The sequence below is a fragment of the Cnephaeus nilssonii genome (genome assembly GCF_951640355.1).
Source record: "Cnephaeus nilssonii genome assembly, chromosome: 13".
NCBI lineage: Eukaryota > Metazoa > Chordata > Mammalia > Chiroptera > Vespertilionidae > Cnephaeus > Cnephaeus nilssonii.
The window spans coordinates 31,288,442-31,304,745 of NC_137084.1; the positions used below are offsets into that span (position 1 = coordinate 31,288,442).

The following is a 16,304-nucleotide window of genomic DNA, read 5'->3' on the forward strand; positions in this document are numbered from 1 at the left end:
AAAGAAAGTGGGAGTGAGAGTTAAAAACTAGAGAATAAATAGAAGAAAACAATTGGGTGTTGGAGGTGGTAAAAGGAAAAGGAAAATAAGTAAGAGAGTTAACTAGATGAGAAGGACAGGGATTGAAAGGGTAGGAGGGGAAGCGAGAGGAAGTAATGTTAATGGCCTATTCTTTTGCTTTCAGTTGTTCAGGCACTCACGGTTCCTTTTCTGGTTCTTTATCTTCCTTCAGCAACCCCATCCCATCAGACACCCAGTCCTTTCCTATTAGTTACCCAGTCCACTCATTTATTCTAAGAAGTTAGGAATGATAGGCTATTCTCCTTTCAAGATTTTTTTATATTTGAAAAGGACAATAAGAAGAATGCACTGTTTAACACAATATATTAATGATGGAATTTAGACATCTGATTAGAAAGTTTGACTTTTTCTTTAAGAGGTAGAAGGGTATGCTCTTTTCATATTATATAGGGAGCTGCCTATTTCTTTATGAATATGAGCAGAAGGAATGGAAGATTAGATGATCTCTAGCTTCATGTCAAATAGATTTTTTTCTATTAAGTAATTTTTTTTTCAAATGTCAGTTTGATTTTTCAATGTTTCCTTCTTTTTTTTTTTTAAAAAAAATATTTTTACTGATTTACGAAGAGAGAGATAGAGACATCAATGATGATTGGCTGCCTTCTGCTTGCCCCACACTGGGGATCGAGCCCACAACCTGACTGGGAATTGAACCCTGACCTCCTGGTTCATAGGTCAATGCTCAACCACTGAGCCACACCAGCAGGGCTTAAGTAATATTTTTAAAGCCGCCAAGAGAGTGTTTTTAATATTTCCCCCCCCCCAAAAGCTTTATTGTTTTACTTGGTCCAGTGCATGGGAGAGGGCTTCAGGGTGGTTAAGAGAATGGCTAGTGGTTTCAGGGAGAGGCTCAGGTAAAAAAGCCAGACACCAGGGGAATGCAGAGGGGCCTCTCAAAGGCCTCTGGGTGCCAAAGGCTCCTTGTTATGTTTCAGGGTGAGCCTTACTAAGAGATACTCGCCCAGCCCAGCCTGGGGGCTGGCCAGCCTGTGGAGGTTAGTCAGCTGGTCACCCATCTTCTTCATGAATTTCACCTCCTCATCCAGGAAGTGTTTCTCCAGGAAGTCACAGAGATGAGGGTCTGCATGGGCAGAACCCAGGGCATGCAGCTCCAAAAGGGCTGGTTCAGGTTCCTCTCCAAGGCCAGGGCGGCTTCCATGGCGTCCTGAGCTTTGCCCCACCCACTCATCTTGGGAAGGCTTCAGCACATCCTGGAAGAGAATGCGGCCACCGCGCTTGTTTTGCAACTTTAAGAGATGCTCAGCACCCTCAAGCTTCTTCTCCCCCAACTCAGGGAAGAAGGGCCCCCACCCTGCGGAGCCACATCGTCAGAGTTGAAATAGAAGCCCAGAGAGAGGTAGGTGTAGGAGGCCCGCAGATGCAGGTTGGCCAGGCGGTTGACCACAGTCTCCACCTCAGTGGAATAATTCTGACGAATTTGGGAGCTCATGATTGGTTGGCAATAAGGAGTTAAGGTAGAACAAAAAACCGGTGTGTTGGCTGGTCCCGGAGGTGGTTCTGAAGGTGGTGACTGGATAAGAAGCAGGAGGCCTGAGACTGGAAAAAGGGAAATCTCTGGGTCTGTTCTGTCCAAACACTGTTGAAGCAAGAGACAGATCCGGGACCACCGAGGGCACTGCCTGTTGGAATATTCTTGAACATTTTTCAAAAAATTTTTACCTTCCCCAAAATTCCCTATCATTTTGCACCTTAGAAGAGTTGAACCCTGAACTATGTTTCATAAAGTCCACCTTTAAATTTGGGAAAATCCAATCTAGATTTATTAACCAATGAACTGTGAATTTGGATATTTTGTAGAATACTTAAGTTTTAAATATAATGTTTTATCCCTTCTTCTTACCTGTGTAATTAGGGCACTTCACTAGGCGAGGCTTTATTCATTCAACAAGTTATTTATCAAATACCTTCTGTTTTGCCAAGTCCTGTGCTGAGTCTCAGTTTTCTCACACTAACTTAAGCATAATCATACCTACATTGCAAAGTTGTTGTGGTGGTGTATGTAAAATATCTACCAAAGTGCCTGATATAAAGATGTTTTAAAAATGGTTATTTTTTTTAAGGTTGCTATCATTTGCTTAGCTTGTTGTCATTCTTCTACCATTTGGCTTTTTGCATTATTTTGGGTCTTATAATTAACAATAGAAATGTAAGTGGAAGAGTAGGGCCCATATCATATATATTACAGTACTTTGAAATTGTAGGTTTCCATGTACTTACAGAAAGGAAACTCATTGTAATTCTTGAAACAAAGTAAATTATTTTCAAGTAATAAATTGGAGAAGATCATTTAGCTGAATTGAGCACATTTGGTTTCAGGCTTCTTGACAAGCAAGAATAAATAGAAAGTATTGTTATCTAATAAAAGGGAATTATACCTGTTTATCAAATGGTACACACTTTAGCATTCACATCTAAGAGGAATTTATTGCAGTGATCTTTATGTAACTGATGCTGAGTATAACGGACAGTGTCTTCAATAGCAGATTAGATTTATTGGTTTGACATTGGAACTGTTCAAAGATGAGAGGTTAAGGTGGAAGTTGTATAATTGGTAAGAGAAATTAGGACACCACACTGAGCTTTATTTATTCATTCATTCAACAAGTATTTATTGAGTACCCACTAGTTAGAAAAATAGAAAAAAAATGTGTGTATGAAAGCTATTTGCAAGGTGTATTACAGAGTGATACTATTGAGAGAAATACAAATTCGTCTGTGTTGTAACTCATGTGTTACTGCAAGGGTAAAAATTAAACATTAGCTATCAGGTTTAGCACGTTGTAAAAAAGATGAAATAAACAAATAAGCACAAATAAAAATTTAAAAGTAAGTTTGTTTTTGTGAGGAGAGAAGTTAAAGCCAAAGATATATCAAGTTTGTTTTATAGCACTCAAGATTTCCATTAGCATTCCCCTCTACTTTCCAGCTTATATTTCTAGTTTATATTATTATGAAACACTTTGAGAAACTCAAAAGTGAAAAAGATCTTTGTAATTTAAATAAGTCTTTGTAATTAAAAATTCCTCTGGGCTGGAAGTTGGCACAGAGGTCTCTTTCTATTTTGAATAGTCTTTTTCATAAAAAAATATTCACCAGCCATTTTTTAATCAAACAAAAATTTAAGAGAATGTTTCTGGCAGTCGTGAGACATTATACATTCATAAAAATAATAAAATGTTTTTATTACCAGGTGTTCTGAGAATCTTACATTAACCAGTTTACAAGTGTAATTTGATCATTTAGTATTAGCATATGAAATATTTTGTGATACCCTCATGGTCATTAATCCATATTTGTGAGCTATATATTTTCCATGTATTGTATCACACTGATCAGTGTGATTTGATCATGTAGTAAAACACATTCTATGCACACACTATGTAACTTGTTAAAGTACAAACATAAAAGGCACATTTTTAATGCTGCAGGAAAGCAAACTCAAATTTGTGACCTTATAATAATTGTTTTATTTAATATTTATTTATTTGCTAAATGTTCAAGCGAAACCTATTCCTTAAAGAGATGTGTGGGGAAGAAATATATATATATATATACTTATTTATTGCATAGCTAGTTTCTTTCACATGGACTATTTCAGTTGAGATGTAAAATACAATATTCAGGATTTTTCTTTCCTTGTTCATAAAACATTACAGTACAACACAGGCATTCTGAAGGTGCCTGGGACATCAAACACCTTCAGAAGATTAGGACTCAGGAAAACAAGAATGCTGGCCACTGGGTTTGAAATGGGGAATTTTCCAAATTCTGCATGTCCAGAAGGAATGAAGGATAGTAATGGAAAAAGGGGACTGAACTTCAGAGCTAACCAGTGTCCTTGGACTAGAAAAGGTTGGTAAGAAGAGGATTCTGATGTTTGTAGAAGTGCTTTCCGAGGGTCGATTCAGGAGATCATAGAAAGTATACAATTTACACAGTTCCCATGTTCTCCCCAAGTAGCATATTCATTACTTGCTGGTACATGGACACATGCTTTTTAAAAATGTTTTTATTGATCTTTAGAGGGAGGGATAGAGAGATAGAAACATTGATGAGAGAGAAACATCATCGATAGGCTGCCTCCTCCTACTGGGGATTGAGCCTGAAAACCCAGCATGTGCCCTGACTAGGAATTGAACCAGTGGCCTCTTGGTTCACGGATTGATGCTCAACCACTGAGCCATACCTGCCGGGCGGACACATGCTTTTATTTCATAGACAGGTTAAAGCAATTTAGAAAAGTTACTTCTCCTGATAAATACCAGTATAACATTGAAAAAATACATGGAAGATTTTCTTTAGAATATAAAATCTTAGATGACAAGGATTTGGAATTTAGTTTTGATATGTATAATGGCTAGCAAAATTGCATGAATATTAGTATACATAATTAACACACTAAAATACAATTAGATAATCCATCAATTTGAACTTTTACTAATTTGCTAATCATTTGTAAATTTTCTCAAATTATTAGTAAAATATTTCCTTCAAGTTTCAAAACCACTTTAAAATAATTAAATAAAATGTCTTAAATAGTTGAATTTAGTCTACCTTTAGGAATCAGATAATATGTGTTATTTTATAAAACTTTCAATTAGTATCTTTCCTTTTCCAAACATGAGCTTTTGGTCTTATTTAAGGTAGACCTGTCATTGAATGTTCACATTTTACTTTGTTTTGCTGAACCTGATTTCTGAGGTTTTCATAGGCCATAAGACCCTTGTTAAAAATCAGGATAGGTCTGGCCGGCATGGCTCAGTGGTTGAGCGTCAAGGTATGAACCAGGAGGTCACGGTTCGATTCCCGCTTGGGGTATATGCCCGGGTTGCAGGCTTGATCCCCACTGTGGGGTGTGCAGAGGGCAACTGATCAGTGATTCTCTCTCATCATTGATGTTTCTACCACTCTCTCTCTTTTCCCTCTCTCTTCCTCTCTGAAATCAATAAAAATACATTTAAAAAATCAGGATAAAAGTTAATAACAAAGAGTGCATATCATATTTGAAAAGTTTATTCTCTGTTTAGAACTCATAATATAGGAGGTGATAATGCAGTATGTTTTAGTTAAAGAGCACTGGAATTATAATAGGGGATCTGGATTTTTGTCCTTGCTATACATTAGGGAAGTAGGTCATTAGGTCTCCGTTTTAGTTGGAAGACTTTGACTGACAGTATAAGCATTGTGAACTTTATTTTTTAATCATTTGGGTGCTATTGAATAATTTTGTACAAAGGAAAGATAAGGTAAAATAGGGTTTTATAAACATTAATTCAGTATACAGAATGACTTGGAAGAGAAAACATTACTATAAAAGAAAAAATAATCCAAGTTTCAGATGACAAGGACTTGGCCTAGAGCAGTAGGAATAGAAAGGCATTGATTTATGACCTACTAGAAAGAAACTATAAAATAATATTATTGATTAGTTTGGGTCCTGTGGAAGAGGGAGGAATTCAAATGGTAAGGAGAAAGTAGAGAATTTTTTTTCTGCTCTAAACATTCAAAGGACTATATGTATATGTAGCATTTGCTTGACCCCTACTATTTTCTATTTACCTTAAAGAATTTATTTTCAGTCTTTTAGGAAGCTTAAGGGTCTCCTAGGGTATATTTTATTTATTTAAAAATATTATTTACTTATTTTAGAGAGGGAGGGAGAGATGGAGAGAGAAACATAGATTTGTTGTTCCACTTATTTATGGATTCATGGGTTGCTTCTTGTAGGTGCCCTGATCAGGGATCGAGCCTGCAGCCTTGGGGTATCAGGATGACACTCTAACCAACTGAGCTACCTGGCCAGTGCCTCCTAGGGTATATTTTATAGGATAGATTCCTGGGCTCCCCCCCCCTCCCGCCCCCAGATTTAGAGGTGTATCTTTTTTATAAGTATGTTGAATGATTTGATGCAAGTAAGTGGTCTGCAGACTGCACTTTGAAAAACATTGCTTTACTATATTGACTCATGGTAAGTTGATGCTTTACTTCTAGAGGCCGATAAAAGATACTTGAGTCTTCAGGTTCTGAGTAGAATTATCAGAACCATTCTTGACAGTGTGTTTTCCCTTATGTACCAGTCCTTTAAGGACATTCAACTTTATTTCCTCTCCTTTCAGCTCCCTGAAATGGTGGTATTAAGAATCAGAAGTATTTACTATCCTGTCCTAAATTAGTCCAATGATTCTGCAACCAGAGAAATAAAAATAACAGTCTGCTCATTCCATTTTCAAAATTGTGCTTTTTGTGTGAACTGCATTGATATTATGGTGGTGTCTGAATTTTGTGGGATTGTTGTGATATACACACTCCTCTGAATATCTCAGTCAGAAAGAAGAGGAGGAGTGCTGATTCTTCACCTTCCTAACATGTATGATTTTGTCTTCTTCATTTTCCAAATGCAGTGTATCTGTGTAGAAAATCTATAAAGATACATATACAACTTTTAATAGCAGCACTCTGAGAAGTGGAATTGGGAGATGAAGAAAAGAAATGGGGGCTTTTTATTTTATACTTCATAGTCCTCCATACTGTTTTTAAAGATCATGAATATGTTCATTTTAAGAACTTGTCTTTTCCTTTTCATCTTAGAGTAACTAGATGTAATAGTGATAGTAGCTATCACTTATAAAGTGTCTTTCCTCTATCATTCTCTTCACATAATTTTATTTAATTTCACCAGAATCCTGAGAGATAAGTATTAATATTCCCATTTTACATAGGAAACAGATATTTAGAGAGTTTATAAAACACCCTACAGGCATACTATTAAGTGGCAGGTTTCTTTGACCCAAGGCCATGCTTTCTGTATCTACACTGCAAGGGCCTGTTCACCCTAAGCCTTTGGATGGCAAGAAACCTGTTGGTGTCAGTAGTAATGGTTACAGTCTCCTAAGAATCTTTTAGCAATTAAGACCAACTACTACGAATAAAGTAAGCTATGGAAATAAGAGGCAAAAGAAAATTCCATGGAGTGTCCTATGACTGGAGTAAGTTAGTTCGGTCATTTGGTTACAAGATATTTATTGAGTGTCACTTTGTTCAGATCTTTTTACTAGGCCCTAGGGATGGACTACCTCACTTGCTGTGGCCCCAGCAGCAAAATGTTCCACTCAGAGGAAAAGCTTTAATGAAAGATGTGGGCAAGGTTAAGAAAATCAACATGAAATGCGGAGGCACCCAGATACCAGTAAAAGGAGGAAGCCATTACCATTCTTGGGCCTGAAGGAACAAGAGGATGAAACAGTGAATACTACTGGAGCCCAGAGGCCTAGAGGAGTGAGTGCCTGCTGGCAGGAGTCCGTGTTCAGGGATGCAACTACCACCAGAGCTGAGACTCCAAAGCAGAACGAGAGTGAAGAAATACTTTTCTTTCTTCCTGCCAGTCTCATGCAGGTACTTTCCATTGGCTAAATATAAACAGAAGCCATCTGACAAGGAGCCTAAGTGGGGAATGAGTCTGGGGGTGGGGTAGAACAGAGAATAACTAGTTTATCCCTTCATTGCTTTGCCATTGCTTTTAGGATAAAAACAAAATCCTTCACATGGCCTACAAAGCCCTACACTATTTGGCCCCTGATGGTTTCAGCATCTTTTTGTTCTGTGCATGCCAATTTTACTTTCTGTTGGTCAATCCTTTGTTTTTGCCATCTACCACAAATACTTTTTCACATGCTGTACTCTTTTCTTGAGCACTTCCTTTTCTTTCCTCCCCTTTCACTTAAGTAGTGCTTATATTATCTTTCAGGCCTTAATTCAAAAGTTGCTTCCTTAGGGAAGCTTTCCCTGACTTCTCTGACTAGACCAAATTCCTTTCTAATAAGTTCTTTTAGGCAAGTGTATCTTTTCTTTATATCATTCATTATAGTAGTAATTTACACTTTCCTACATTTATGTGATTTGTGTTTTCCTTGGTCTGATTACTAGATTAATGGATTTTTCCCTTGCTAGATCAAAAGCACCATGAAGGAACTGAGTCTGATTTTTGCTTACCAGTATAGTCCTAGTGTCCACATAGTGTTTAGTACTCAGTAGGTACTTAATAAATATTTTCCAGAAGAACAAAATAAAGTAAAAGATGAATAGAAGCCTCCCAGGGATTTATATTCTCTTTGACAAAAATAATAAATACATGCATAAATAAAACAATATAAAAGCAAATACGGAGCAGCAATTATAGCAGGTAAGGCAAAATCGCAAAGATTCCACAAACATCCTGTGCTGTAGGTATTTGTATGTGCCTTACTGTCAAGTGTTTTGCTTCCAATTAGACACTAATGTCTCATACAGCAATGTATCTAACATGGCATCTAGTGTAGTATGACTTGTATATAGTCGTCATTCATTAAATATTTAACTAATGAATGTAGACAAATTATGAATGATACTAGAGGCCCAGTGCATGAATTCGTGCATGGGTAGGGTCCCTCAGCCTGGCCGGCGATTGGGGCTGATCGGGGCCAGCTGGCTAGGGAGAGGGACCGTGGGAGGTTGGCTGGCCACGGGCAGTTGGCTGTGGGAGTGCACTTACCACCAGGGGGCAGCTCCTGCATTGAGCGTCTGCCCCCTGGTGGTCAGTGCACATCATAGCGACTGGTCAACTGGTCATTCAGTTGACTGGTAGTAATGGTTGTTTAGGCTTTTATATATATAGATAGTAAGTTTCAGAATTACTATGTATAAGAATCATCTGAGCAGAATCACTTGTTTAAAATAGAGGCTCCACTCGAGGGACAATTGATTTTTATAGAACTTGAATAGAGCCTGAGTATCTGCATTCTAAATAAGCACCCTGAGTAATTCCAATGCAGGTGATTTGAGAACTGCATTTTGAGAAATATTGGGCCATCAGCTCCTTGGTGGCAGCATAATGTTCTGGTTAAACATGAAATTGGGATTCAGAGATTCTTGAGTCTGAATCTTGGCTCTTATACTAAGTAGCTATTATTTAAACCTTCTAGATCTCTGTCTCTCTCTTTCTTTTTTTTCATTTTTTTTTCCTGTAAAATAGGGTATAATAACATCTATCTCCTAAGACTATTGTGGAGATTAAAATAAATGACAAAGTATATGTAAAACATTTATTAAGGTGCCTGTCATATAAATCTTCAGTAAAAGTATAATTGATTTTTGGTAGTCAACATTTAGCCTGGTGCCTAGAAAATAATTGATGTTCAGTGAATGTTTGATAAGTGAATGGCGTATAGTTATAAGATTATCATATTTATGAATAGAAGGTCATTTTAAATAATCTGGTCCAACATCTTCATTTTACATATTAGGAAGTTAAAGCTCATAGAGGTTAGATGACTCATCCAAGATTACAAATCTAACCATCTAATTAGTGGCAGAACTGACATCAGAACTAAAGGGTGAAATAAAGATCTGGTCATTATGATTTGTCTAACCACCATTTGTGATTAGTAGGTTACATTTAGATTTTTTAAAAGTATTTTTATTGACTTCAGAGAGGAAGGGAGAGGGAGAGGTAGATAGAAACATCAATGATGAGAGAGAATCATTGATCAGCTGCCTCCTGCATGCCCCCTACTGGAGATCGAGCCTGCAACCCGGCATGTGCCCTTGGCTGGAATCGAACCTGGGACCCTTCAGTTCACAGGCTGACACTCCATCCACTGAGCCAAACCAGCAAGGGCTACATTTAGATTTTAAGTAAGTAGATTGACATACATTTTTATTTGGAATCAGTGGTAACTTCTAAAGTATTCCCTTCTTAAACATTAAAACAACAAATAGTAAACCAGAAAGTAAAACTAAAAGACTCTGTAGTTATTGTTGCATTCTATTTCTTTCTAAATATCACCTCAGAGACCCAGTGCTTCCCAAATAGCATTCAGATATCATGTGTTCTTAGAACAGTAGACTCACAAGCTAATTGAAGGGGCTAAATCTATCTCTTGGAGAATAATGGTGGAAATAATAATATTTCCTGTCTCTCTAAAGCGCTTACTTATCCAATATATAAATTAAAATGAAATTAAAATGCCTAGTGATTTACTTTGGGGTTGAAAATATTGTTTCAGATTTTTATGTACTCCACTCAGATGTGTTTCTCTGCATTTTATTCTACTATATTAAATTTACATTTTAGTTTTGCTACCTAGGAGACTTATTAGATTACCAGGTCTTATGATTTATTTATTTATTTTAAAAATATTTTTATTGATTTCAGAGAGGAAGGGAGAGGGAGAGAGAGATAGAAACATCAATGATGAGAGAGAATCATTGATCGGCTGTCTCCTGCACACCCCCTACTGGGGTTTGAGCCTGCAACCCAAGCACGTGCCCTTGCCTGGAATTGAACCTGGGACACTTCAGTCAGCAGGCTGAGGCTCTATCCACTGAGGCAAACCAGCTAGGACAGGTCTTAAGATTTAAAGCAGTTTTAAATATATATAAATATACAAAATGTCTTCATGAAGGAATACCTCTTTTTTAAAATATATTTTTATTGATTTCAGAGGAGAAGGGAGGGGAGAGAGAGAGAGAGAGAGAGAGAGAGAGAGAGAGAGAGAGAGAGAGAGATTGGTTGCCTTCCATATTTGCCCCGACAGGGGATTGAACCTACAACCCAGGCATGTGCTGGAATCAAACCAGCAACCACTCAGTGCACAGGACAATGCTCAACCAACTGAGCAACTTTGGCCAGGCTAAAGTAAATTTTTCTTATTTTTGTGTTGAATAGAATTTTATCTTCATTTCTAGATTTGGTAAGTGTACAATGCAGAATTCACCTTTGTTTAACCTATCTCTATACAACAGTGCATGGGATCTGTGGAAATAATATTGATGAAAGTTTTCTTTTTATCTCTGATAAAATCCTCAGAGAATATACTTTAAAGATCATATTCTTGGTGAATTATATATAGAGAAATGGCTGCTTTTGGGGAAGCTCTGTGACTTTAAAGTGGTAGATGAACTATATTTTGTAGGTTCATCCACGCCATTCTCAGTTACTCCTTGTCAATTATATAAGGCAACATAAATAATAAGACTTTTCACATAGTAAATATATAATATCATTATGTAAAGAATTAAAATTTTGTTGTAAATAATATATATGTACTTTTATGAGGTTGTAAAGTATCCTAGTTTTAGCATGCATTTTATTTTTCCTACAGTACAGAAATCATGGCTTTAGGTACTAAATTCTCATTTTTGAAGTTTGACAAAACGGAATAGACAGAGATTTGGGGGGACTGATTAATGGTTCTCAAAGGTAGAACTCATCTGTTGTGTTAGAAAGAGGTGAAATACATACTCATGTTGAAAACAAGTTAGGTATTTGGTTTGGGAAAAAATAAAGAGTAATGCTCAGCTAGGACAATTAATTACTTTTTCTAGCATAGAAAGTTACATGAACTTATTTTTTTAGGACCAAAATGTATCCTGAAATAAATACTGAAACTTATACCATGACCATGAAATTAATAATACTTGAGTTGGAGGAGAATGTCAGTATCTTCATTAAATTGTTAGTGTCTTTCTCATAATATATGGAACCAATACTTCTGCTCTACTATTAGAACATAGGCCTTTTTTTATTTTTTAATGATGAGGGAATTTATAGATATAATCATATTTGTGTATCTGTTTTGATATTGTGAATCATAATGTTTACCTTTGGGGGTACAATTTTAGAATAAAGATAATTTTTATTATGTTTAAGTAATTGTGATAAAGGAAAGCCTAGTTGACTCTGGCCTTAAGGGACTATCTATATATATAAAAGCCTGAGTGATCATCACAACCAAACGCACGACTGAACAGGCTGCATGGGGTGACTAGACCGGCAGGGGGGTCAGTGAGGGGCGACCAAATGACTGAGCAGCAGGCTGCGTGGGGTGACCAGGCCGGCAGGGGCGTCAGTGAGGGGCGACCAAAGGACCGAGCAGCAGACTGTGTGGGGGGGCAGTTAGGGGCTACCAGGCTGATGGGGGGGGGCAGTTGGGGGCGACTAGGCCAGCAGGGGGGCCAGTTGGGGGTGACCAGGCCAGCAGAGGGGTCAGTTAGGGGCGATCAGGCAGGCAGGCAGGTGAGCAGTTAGGAGCCAGTGGTCTCAGATTGTGAGAGGGATGTCCTGGATTGGAGAGGGTGCAGGCTGGGCTGAGGGGACACCCCCCCCCCCCCAACACAAATTTCATGCACTGGGCCTCTAGTCTATAATAATAAAAGCATAATATGCTAATTAGACCAGTCGTCCTTCTGGACGATCTTCCAGACGAAGCCGGGGCTGCGAGGGAAGCCCGGGTCCCGGGTGCCTGCTGCAGCCAGAGGGAAGCCTGGGTCCTGGGTGCCGGAGAAAAGCTGGTGCCAGCAGCCAGGGGAAGGAAGACCTACTCTTGCATGCATTTCGTGCGTTGGGCCTCTAGTTTAAATATAAAAAGATAGTTGGGATTGAATGGATTACATTAAAAGTTAAAGCTCTGTACACCAAAGAAATCCTTAATTTAAAAGATTAATGTGAACTTGTGATAAAGTATTTCTAGCAGAAATTATAAACAAAGGATTAGAATTCTTATTTAGAAAATAATACTAATTGGAGAACTGGCCATAGGACATCAGTAGAAGAATTACAAACACAACTGTAATTAGTGAATAAAAATTGCAAAGATAAATAATAATAAAATGCTATTTATTGAGTCTCGAGTTTTTAGTAACAATAATGCTGTCCAGGTTATAGTAAAATGGAGATATTTCTGAACTACCAGAGAATTGGTACAACCTTTATGGAAAGTAGTTATTTAAAATTATCATTTATACAATTTGACCTAGTTTAATCCCACATCTAGGAATAGGGCTTAAAATGTTAGCCAGAGATAACTAAGACTTATGTACAAAGATACTCATTGTAGCATTAATTATTATGGGAAAAATGGAAAACACACTAAATGCCCAATAGTAAGGGAATAATTATTAGATTGAATCATATGAAATGCTGATATTTGACTATTATTGACACACAAAAACATTGATTTCATATGATTCAACCTAATGCATAACATTATGGTTTATTGAATGATGGAGTTTTATGTAGCTATAAAATAGTGCTTATAAAGAATTCATAATTAAATAAAAATGCTCACTATAGACTGTAAAAGTAGGATACAAAATGTTATAATAGGATAAAACTAATTTTGTAAAAGAAAAAAGTGCATATATGCATGACTATATATATGTAATGATATGAAGAAAATATTTACCAAAACATTATGGGGAGAATCCTGTGAGGTTTAAGACTCCAAGCTGGATATTTAATTTCAAAAGTTGGTAATCTCCATAATGGGTGTGTATGTGTGTTAAGTTTGAATGTGGGAGCTAGAGAAGTGCTCTACAGAGAGGGAGGAGTGAAAACAGAGCCAGGAGAGGGGAGCTGCATAGGAGGTTGGGGTGGGCTGCTCTGAGGAGGAGTTTGGGAGAACAAAATTGACTAAGGTACATTCTAAAGTTGTTAGCTGTGGAGAAAGCCCATCAAAAGTCTTAAGTGAAGTCTACTTGATTACTAAAGTTTTTTGTTTTTTTTAAGAGAGAGAGAGAGAGAGAGAGAGAGAGAGAGAGAGAGAGAGAGAGAGAGAGAGAAATAGAGAGAGAGAGAGAGAGAGAGAGAGAGAGAGAGAGAGAGAAAGGGAGGATGAAAATGAATTTGAAGAGGGAAGTAAATGGGGAAATATTTTCTAGGCTCCAGAGCCAACTAGGTGTATCTGGGTTACAAATGTATAGAAAAACCAGAGAGATTTAATCCAAAAGGTTAATAGTGGTTATCTTGGGTGATGATCCCCCCCCCCCCCGCTTCTTTATATGTTTTTTTTATTTAAGAAATTTATTATTTATGTAATCAGATCAAGAATAAAATGACATTTTTCTCTGTTTCATTTTAGTTGCCTCTCTCTTGACTATGACTTCTCATTAATATAATAAGAAAATATCCTGTAATTTGCTTTCCTTTATAAAAGGTCTAAAAACAAACAAGACTGAGCACCCCCAGTTTCTCCATTGCTTTCTACCTTTGCTCCTTTTTCTTTCTCTTTGCTATCTTCCCCTGAACTTTGACTAGATAATAAATTATATAGTTTGCAGAAACAATCCTCAGACAATACTGTTCTGTGGATCAATCCTTTGTTTTTGCCATGTACCCATCTACCATAAATATTCCTGGGAATCTAGAAGGACAAATACATGTATAAGGCTGAGCACATTCTCAGAAAAGACCCGAAAAGGGCCTAAGTTCTCACCTCTGGCTGATGTTTAAGCTTTGTGCAAGTAGAAAGTGAGGACTAAGGTAGAGTTGTAAATGATTGGCTGCCTCCTGCACGCCATCGAGCCTGCAACCCGGGCATGTGTCCTTGACCAGAATCAACCTGGGGATTTTTCAGTGCACAGGCTGACACTCTATCCACTGACCCAAACTGGCTAGGGCCTGGCTAAATTTTGAAGTCATGCCCCTAATCAACATATACAAAACCCATTTGCAAGCTAAGCTGCCCTAAACTTGGGGGATCAATCAAAAGAGTCTCCCATTGGAGATGATACTGGCCCATCTAGCAGTAGGGGGCTAAGCACTTCATCCTGGTCCCAGACAATAGCCTCCTTAAGGGTCTCACACTTTGTCCCAGTTTTGAGCCACTCCCTTCCCCCCACACAACTGAGCTCAGGAGGGTGGGATGGGGACTTGGCAGGGCTGACCTCAACAGTCTCCTGTTGGGGGTGGTGCCCACAAGCCTTGTAGGAGTGGGGCAGGCACTGCTTCTTCCTGGGGAGCACAGGTTGAACTCTCAGGGAGATTAGATTTGCCTCCTTGCAATGTAGCCACACAGCTCAGCACTTGCTCCATCTGGTTCCTGAACAAAAGTTTCCCTGGGAGACACAGTCTGAAAATCTCATCGGCACTCTGGTCCCCTGTGCTGCTGAACTCAGCAGGATGGGGTCAACTAAGTGATTCAACAGGTGGGGAGAGGGTTGCTAGCTGTGCAATCAAGGTGGGGGAGACCGGCCCTCTTTTCCAAGACACACAGTTTAATCACTGTCTGGGTCTCTGCCAAAAGCCTCCTCAGAAAAAAAGAGGCCCCTTAAAGTCACTGCTAGGTGTAGCCAGCAGACCCCTCAGGAGGACCCGAGTATGGCAGTGTGGCTTCATCAGCAGGCAGAGTCAGGATCTTGCACTCCCCAGGTGGATGCTGTAATAATAGGAATGCTTGTGTCTGGTAAGGTGAGGTCTGGGTCTCCCGGGTGGACTGAATCCCCTGAACCCACCAGGTGCTGCAAGAGCTCCTTTTTCCATCTCTGTTGCTCTGGGTTGGAGATCTCTGCATGGAGTTGAGGCCCCATGCTCCTAGGGGTAGGGGTTTTGTAGTTGTGATCTCCCTCCAGCTTTTCAGCTGCCACCCCACCTGAGTGCAGGGACCAGCCTTACCAGGCTCTATGTGGCTTCTTCAGTTAATCTCTGGTTATTATATTTCAGTTCAGCCAGCCTTTGGATTTGTTATTCAGGTTGATTGCTTTATAATTTAGCTGTAAATCTGGTTTGGGGCCAGGAGCAGGAGGGTGTAGCTTCCACCTACTCTGCAGCCATTTTGGAATACCCAGAGTTCACTTTTGGAAATCACACTTAGAGCAAAAAAAGGAACAATAATAAAGGTTAATTACTGCAGCATTTTTATGGTAAATAAAAAATTGCAAATAATTTGAATGCCCATTAATAGGAATAGTGTTATAAATTATTATAGAATAACCAACTATTACATATGCAGGTACTACTATAATGCATTTTATCTAAATTTAAAGGCATGTTTATGCAGTGTTGTGAAAGCAAATCCTATATAATAAAAGGCTAATATGTAAATCGACCAAATCATGGAATGACCAGTTGCTATGATGCACACTGACCACCAGAGGGCAGATGCTCAATGCAGGAGCTGCCCCCTGGTAGTCAGTGCGCTCCCACAGGGGAGCACTGCTCATCCAGAAGCCAGTCTCACAGCTGGCAAGCGCAACGGTGGCGGCGGAAGCCTCTCCCGCCTCCGCCTCCGTGGCAGTGCTAAGGATGTACAACTGCCAGCTTAGGCCCGCTCTTTGGGGAGTGGGCCTAAGCCATCAGTTGGACATCCCCTGAGGGCTCCTGGACTGTGAGAGGGCACAGGCTGGGCTGAGGGACCCCCCTGAGTGCATGAATTTTATGCACTGGGCTC

General features: G+C 38.8%; 1 pseudogene across 1 annotated transcript; it reads right to left on the reverse strand.

Moving 5' to 3' along the window:
• Positions 1-974: 974 nt before the first annotated feature.
• On the reverse strand, positions 975-1,531 carry LOC307109668 (ferritin light chain-like; annotated as a pseudogene). The gene has a single exon. The product of its transcript is annotated as a ferritin light chain-like (transcript).
• Between the last annotated feature and the right edge of the window lie 14,773 nt (positions 1,532-16,304).